Raw genomic sequence first — 7,500 nt, 5'->3', positions numbered from 1 at the left:
AGGTCCCGGCGGCGCGCAGCGCCGTCCTAAGTACTTGGTCGGGTTCGAGAGAGGCGCAATCGCCCGGAGTTTGGCGAGTAGACGCTTTAGGTGCGACCACCCGTGCTCCCAACTGAGCTTGCCGCTGCCGACAGAGGCCCGGGAGCGTGCTGTCGTGGCATTGCCGGCGGGAGACAACACGCGCCACCTACGGTGGCCGGCAGCTCCAACGCCAGCGCCACAGAAGGACAAAAGCCCCACTTGGGTGCCGAAGCGAACTCTCCCAGCACAGCGCACGCGCCAACACGTCCGCACAGCTGCGATACAAACCACCTGCGAGAACCGCAGAGGCGACCGAGCAGCAGACGGCGTCGCGGCGCCGAGCGCCGGGCGGCGGCGCATCCTCAGCGCACACAGTCCTCAATCGGACCAGCACACTGCAGATGTCCACCGCGCTTCGCACCGGGCCCGCGAGGACCTACTTTGGCCGCACGGCGCCGCGTGCAGGGTGCGCCGGCGCGCAGCTGCGCCGCCTGCCGCCTCCGTCGGCCGGCGCGCCTGCCACTGGCCGCCCCCACCAGCCGGCTGTAGCGCGTGCGCCCACGCACCGCGCGGCCAGCACGCCGGGAGGCCCCCCCTCACCGGCCGGGGACGGTCCCACCCAGCCACCGCCGCGTATCGCTTCACACCCACATGCCATTCACGTTCGTGGGCATGGTGGGTATCGCTGAAACAACCGGTTGGTAGCTCAACCGATCGTCGCCATCACTGATTCACCTCTAGCGAGAACAACCGCACCACAACGGTTTACCAGTTGTTCATTTGCGTAACGTCACCAGCAAACGTAGACGTCCATCGCCATTTGCAAATTCAACGATTGTTGCATGCCTGTGTCAGGTGTCACGACACACTATGTCTGCCCACATACACGCAACAACATGTGCACGCTTCGCGAACACGTGGAAGGTGGCCCCCGTACGTATGCGATGTCCATTGCGCGAACGACTGTCAACCGGCCTCTGTCGCATGTCGCAGATGTGGAACGCAGTGCACCATGCTGTCACGGTGTGTGAGAAGAGACGACTACATCTGACAACACGCGCCACTACATCAACAGACGGCTCATGCTGATCGCCATCCAGGGCATACCACACTGCAATCCGGCTCTTATAGGGAGACGACACATAGCTGAGTGCACAACAGTTGGACCGCATGGTTCGCCGTTGTTGGCGCAGTCGTTGTACGGTCACATGTACCACGATGTATCATTCAGTACATGAGGACCAATGTGCAGTACAGTGTGTGATTTGGACGTACAACATCAGCGGACAGTTGACACAGGCCGTACCACAGCGTAGGCTAAGTGCTTCGCCATGCGAATGCCAATGAACAACTGCGAAGGGCATTGAGCATGTACGTCCTGCTGCCATCCACATTACAGTGTATCGCTGCAAGGTGTTTAACATGAAGCGATACACTGGGGACCAGGCAGTGCGAGTAGCAAACTATATTGCGGGGGTTGCAGTTAGGCAACACTACACTAATTTAACGCGTCGTATGACAATTACAGAGCGGGTTAAGGCCCAACGTGTGTTGGGTTAAGGCCCAACGTGTGTTGGGTTAAGGCCCAACGTGTGTTGGGTTAAGGCCCAACGTGTGTTGGGTTAAGGCCCAACGTGTGTTGGGTTAAGGCCCAACGTGTGTTGGGTTAAGGCCCAACGTGTGTTGGGTTAAGGCCCAACGTGTGTTGGGTTAAGGCCCAACGTGTGTTGGGTTAAGGCCCAACGTGTGTTGGGTTAAGGCCCAACGTGTGTTGGGTTAAGGCCCAACGTGTGTTGGGTTAAGGCCCAACGTGTGTTGGGTTAAGGCCCAACGTGTGTTGGGTTAAGGCCCAACGTGGGTTGGGTTAAGGCGCAACGTGGGTTGGGTTAAGGCCCAACGTGGGTTGGGTTAAGGCGCAACGTGGGTTGGGTTAAGGCGCAACGTGGGTTGGGTTAAGGCGCAACGTGGGTTAGGTTAAGGCGCAACGTGGGTTAGGTTAAGGCGCAACGTAGGTTAGGTTAAGGCGCAATATAGGTTAGGTTAAGGCGCAATATAGGTTAGGTTAAGGCGCAATATAGGTTAGGTTAAGGCGCAATATAGGTTAGGTTAAGGCGCAATATAGGTTAGGTTAAGGCGCAATATAGGTTAGGTTAAGGCGCAACGTAGGTTAGGTTAAGGCGCAACATAGGTTAGGTTAAGGCGCAACATAGGTTAGGTTAAGGCGCAACATGGGTTAGGTTAAGGCGCAATATAGGTTAGGTTAAGGCACAATATGGGTTAGGTTAAGGCACAATATGGGTTAGGTTAAGGCACAATATGGGTTAGGTTAAGGCACAATATGGGTTAGGTTAAGGCACAATATGGGTTAGGTTAAGGCACAATATGGGTTAGGTTAAGGCACAATATGGGTTAGGTTAAGGCACAATATGGGTTAGGTTAAGGCACAATATGGGTTAGGTTAAGGCACAATATGGGTTAGGTTAAGGCACAATATGGGTTAGGTTAAGGCACAATATGGGTTAGGTTAAGGCACAATATGGGTTAGGTTAAGGCACAATATGGGTTAGGTTAAGGCACAATATGGGTTAGGTTAAGGCACAATATGGGTTAGGTTAAGGCACAATATGGGTTAGGTTAAGGCACAATATGGGTTAGGTTAAGGCACAATATGGGTTAGGTTAAGGCACAATATGGGTTAGGTTAAGGCACAATATGGGTTAGGTTAAGGCACAATATGGGTTAGGTTAAGGCACAATATGGGTTAGGTTAAGGCACAATATGGGTTAGGTTAAGGCACAATATGGGTTAGGTTAAGGCACAATATGGGTTAGGTTAAGGCACAATATGGGTTAGGTTAAGGCACAATATGGGTTAGGTTAAGGCACAATATGGGTTAGGTTAAGGCACAATGTGGGTTAGGTTAAGGCACAACGTGGGTTAGGTTAAGGCACAACGTGGGTTAGGTTAAGGCACAACGTGGGTTAGGTTAAGGCACAACGTGGGTTAGGTTAAGGCACAACGTGGGTTAGGTTAAGGCACAACGTGGGTTAGGTTAAGGCACAACGTGGGTTAGGTTAAGGCACAACGTGGGTTAGGTTAAGGCACAACGTGGGTTAGGTTAAGGCACAATACGGGTTAGGTTAAGGCACAATACGGGTTAGGTTAAGGCACAATACGGGTTAGGTTAAGGCACAATACGGGTTAGGTTAAGGCACAATACGGGTTAGGTTAAGGCACAATACGGGTTAGGTTAAGGCACAATACGGGTTAGGTTAAGGCACAATACGGGTTAGGTTAAGGCACAATACGGGTTAGGTTAAGGCACAATACGGGTTAGGTTAAGGCACAATACGGGTTAGGTTAAGGCACAATACGGGTTAGGTTAAGGCACAATACGGGTTAGGTTAAGGTACAATACGGGTTAGGTTAAGGCACAATACGGGTTAGGTTAAGGCACAATACGGGTTAGGTTAAGGCACAATACGGGTTAGGTTAAGGCACAATATGGGTTAGGTTAAGGCACAATATGGGTTAGGTTAAGGCACAATATGGGTTAGGTTAAGGCACAATATGGGTTAGGTTAAGGCACAATATGGGTTAGGTTAAGGCACAATATGGGTTAGGTTAAGGCACAATATGGGTTAGGTTAAGGCACAATATGGGTTAGGTTAAGGCACAATATGGGTTAGGTTAAGGCACAATATGGGTTAGGTTAAGGCACAATATGGGTTAGGTTAAGGCACAATATGGGTTAGGTTAAGGCACAATATGGGTTAGGTTAAGGCACAATATGGGTTAGGTTAAGGCACAATATGGGTTAGGTTAAGGCACAACGTGGGTTAGGTTAAGGCACAACGTGGGTTAGGTTAAGGCACAACGTGGGTTAGGTTAAGGCACAACGTGGGTTAGGTTAAGGCACAACGTGGGTTAGGTTAAGGCACAACGTGGGTTAGGTTAAGGCACAACGTGGGTTAGGTTAAGGCACAACGTGGGTTAGGTTAAGGCACAACGTGGGTTAGGTTAAGGCACAATACGGGTTAGGTTAAGGCACAATACGGGTTAGGTTAAGGCACAATACGGGTTAGGTTAAGGCACAATACGGGTTAGGTTAAGGCACAATACGGGTTAGGTTAAGGCACAATACGGGTTAGGTTAAGGCACAATACGGGTTAGGTTAAGGCACAATACGGGTTAGGTTAAGGCACAATACGGGTTAGGTTAAGGCACAATACGGGTTAGGTTAAGGCACAACGTGGGTTAGGTTAAGGCACAACGTGGGTTAGGTTAAGGCACAACGTGGGTTAGGTTAAGGCACAACGTGGGTTAGGTTAAGGCACAACGTGGGTTAGGTTAAGGCACAACGTGGGTTAGGTTAAGGCACAACGTGGGTTAGGTTAAGGCACAATACGGGTTAGGTTAAGGCACAATACGGGTTAGGTTAAGGCACAATACGGGTTAGGTTAAGGCACAATACGGGTTAGGTTAAGGCACAATACGGGTTAGGTTAAGGGACAATACGGGTTAGGTTAAGGCACAATACGGGTTAGGTTAAGGCACAATACGGGTTAGGTTAAGGCACAATACGGGTTAGGTTAAGGTACACATTGTTGTAAGGAAAGGTGTTTTGGGGGGGGGGGGGGGCCGGTTTGTTGATTGTGATTATCGTAAGTAAATGACTGCGGCATCATCTGATTTGCCACGTCAGGGTGCACCTTTGGCTCATAACAGGCGGCGCTCTGATTCCATGCTTGTGGCAGACCTGTGTCTTTCATTCCTGCCATTGTTTGTGTGCTGTGACAGGAGGCAGTATTGTGATGTTGGGTGTACCCCTGTGTAGGACATGTGTGGGTGTTGGTGGCTTAGCTGAGCAATGGTGGTTGTCGGAAGGGTGGGATATTCTGTTTTGTGAGTGGACCTCCCGGTCTGGTTATGATAGTGTGGATAGTCTAATGTGGCGGAGAGGATGCACTGGGTGTTGTTCCATGCTGGTGCTTACATATTGTCTCTGTGCCTGTTACAGGCAGAGAGTAGTGCGTGATAAGAGTGTCTGGCTGACGTGTGGTTGTGATTGTGAGCAGAGTCTTTCAGCATGTATACGGACAGTTGTATACATTATCTGTATTTTGATGGCTCTATCTATTACTAATCAGCGCCGTGTATACGTTTCATCCGGTTCCAGTCGAAACTGTTGTATCTCTGTACATTAGTGACACGGCGAGGCCGCCATGTAGTTACTCGTCTCGGCAGCTTCCACCGGTGTATGGCAAATGATTATAAGGAATCAGTCTAGTCGTCAATACCGATAGTGTGACGTCACATGTCTGGGGTGGGGGACGCTGCGCCCTTCCGGTGGGTCATGGCCTAGAAAGACTCTTCCCACGCAGGGGGGCTTGGACTGTCATTGACTCTTCCGAGTAATATACTTGCCGTACGTTTTTGCGACTGCGAGTGCAACGCTCACCGGTACCGACATGGATGGAGCGCCTCCTAGCTGACCGCTGAGCATCTGCATTCGTACAGAGAGCAACGCGATCGCGTCTGTAGCTCGTAAGTGGTACAGCTCGCAGCTCATGTATAGGGACATTCGGATATGTCGTCTCGATTATAATGGCTCTGCATCATTTACTAATCAGCGCCCTGTGTGTACTAATTCTGGTTCCAGTCAAGTTTTGCTGTTCTATTCCTGTTCAACAGTAGAACGGCGGCTCCACTACGTAGGTACTTCTCTCGGCAGCTTCCCCCGGGTATGGCAATTAATTACAGACATTTTTGTGTACAGACTAGTGCCGGTGTGTTGTGACAATGTCACAAGTCAGGGGTGGGGGAAGCTACGCCCTGCCAAATAGGTGGGTCAGGGCTCGGAAAAACTCTCCCCACACTGGGGGCTCGGACCCTCATTACTCTTCCGAGTAATATATTGAGGAGCGCACTTAGCCATTGCCCCGAGTCTTGGCGACTGCGAGTGCAACGCCCACGGGGACCGACGTGGACGGGGCGCCTCCTAGCTGATCACTCAGCATCGGAATCCGTACAGTGAGTTACGCGATCGAGTCTGTAGCTCGTAATTAGTACAGCTCGCAGCTGGCCAGGCTTACCCACTGTCGAGCCCGGGCACCCTCAGGCTCACCAGTTCTACCCAGCTACACCCGAGTTAGCCACAGGTTCTAGGCCATAAAGCCAAGTCCCAGATGTTCGGGACTCGGACCAAAAATGTTTACTACTCGTGTTGGCTTTAGTCCCACCACGTTAGACGAGTAACCGCCGAGGACATTTTAATTCGGGTCCTCTACCGCACATCTCTTACTGCCTGAGTCGCCCGTTGCCCTGTCGAGACATCAACCAGGGATAAGGTAGAAAACAGGCAGTTTTATAGGTAGCTGCCGTGCGGTCTGCCAAGGGGCTCATCGTATCTCCCGTAGGAGAACTTGGATACTAGTTCACGCGTGAACCGACACCTCCGACGACTACCCCAGCAGCTACCCCACGGTTCCCTTATTAGGTACTCGTTTTTACAAGATGTCTCTTGTCACACAGACGAGTTTCTGTCCGAGGTCGCAACGCGATCCTCTACCACACATCTCCTACTACCGGAAAGCGCCCGTTGCCCGTGGGTTCTACCTTTTGAGGCGCGGGATTGGGTAGCTTTCGGCAGTTTTGTGAGTAAACGCCGTGTGGTCTGCCAAGGGACATCGCCGTTACCACACAGGGTTCGGATACTAGTTCACGCCACCACGTGAACCGACACCTCAGACGGCTATCCCAGCGTTTACCGCTTTTTTGCGTGGTCTTTTACCACCACGCTACTCGTGTTAGCAAGACTCCTCTTGCAGCCAGAGACGAGTTACGGCCGATGCCACCATACGCGGCCCTCTACTGCATTACTGATCTGCCAGTCTCGCCCTTTACCGCCTAGCGCATGTGAGCTAGGGATCGGGTAGAAACATGACAGTTCTAAGGGTAGTTGCCATGCAGTCTGCAGGGTAACATCGTGGCCAAAGGCTCTCGGTTACTAGTGATTCCCACGCTGAAAAACGTGGCCCGACTTCCTCAAACGATGGCCCTGGACAACAACCCTATATTACCATGGACTGGTCTGGCACCACCTATTCAACATATTCGGTAGCAACCCTCCACTACAGAGGGTCCCATACAGTCACTTATTCAGCATATTCGTGACGACCTCCCACTACAGGAGACCGGACCCTTACCAACTCCTGTTTGCCCCCGACAGCAAAAGGGGACTTACTACAAGGTCGGCAGGTATCCTGCATGACACTGCCTGTTCAATATATTCGGCAGCAACCCTCCACTACAGAGGGCCCCCAGAGAAGCTCATGGGGCCTTGGTCCGGGGCTACCTATTGACATATATTCGGCAGCTACCTCCTATTACGGGAGGCGTTCCCCTATCCGCCACCCGGGGACCCGACTTCGTAGCGTGGCCAGCGCTCGGACCCTGCTCCGACACGGTAGTTGCCCT

This window comes from Schistocerca americana, unplaced genomic scaffold, assembly GCF_021461395.2.
Source record: "Schistocerca americana isolate TAMUIC-IGC-003095 unplaced genomic scaffold, iqSchAmer2.1 HiC_scaffold_141, whole genome shotgun sequence".
Classification (NCBI taxonomy): Eukaryota; Metazoa; Arthropoda; class Insecta; order Orthoptera; family Acrididae; genus Schistocerca; species Schistocerca americana.
The sequence above is the reverse complement of the archived record's forward strand: the minus strand, read 5'-3'. Positions refer to the sequence as shown.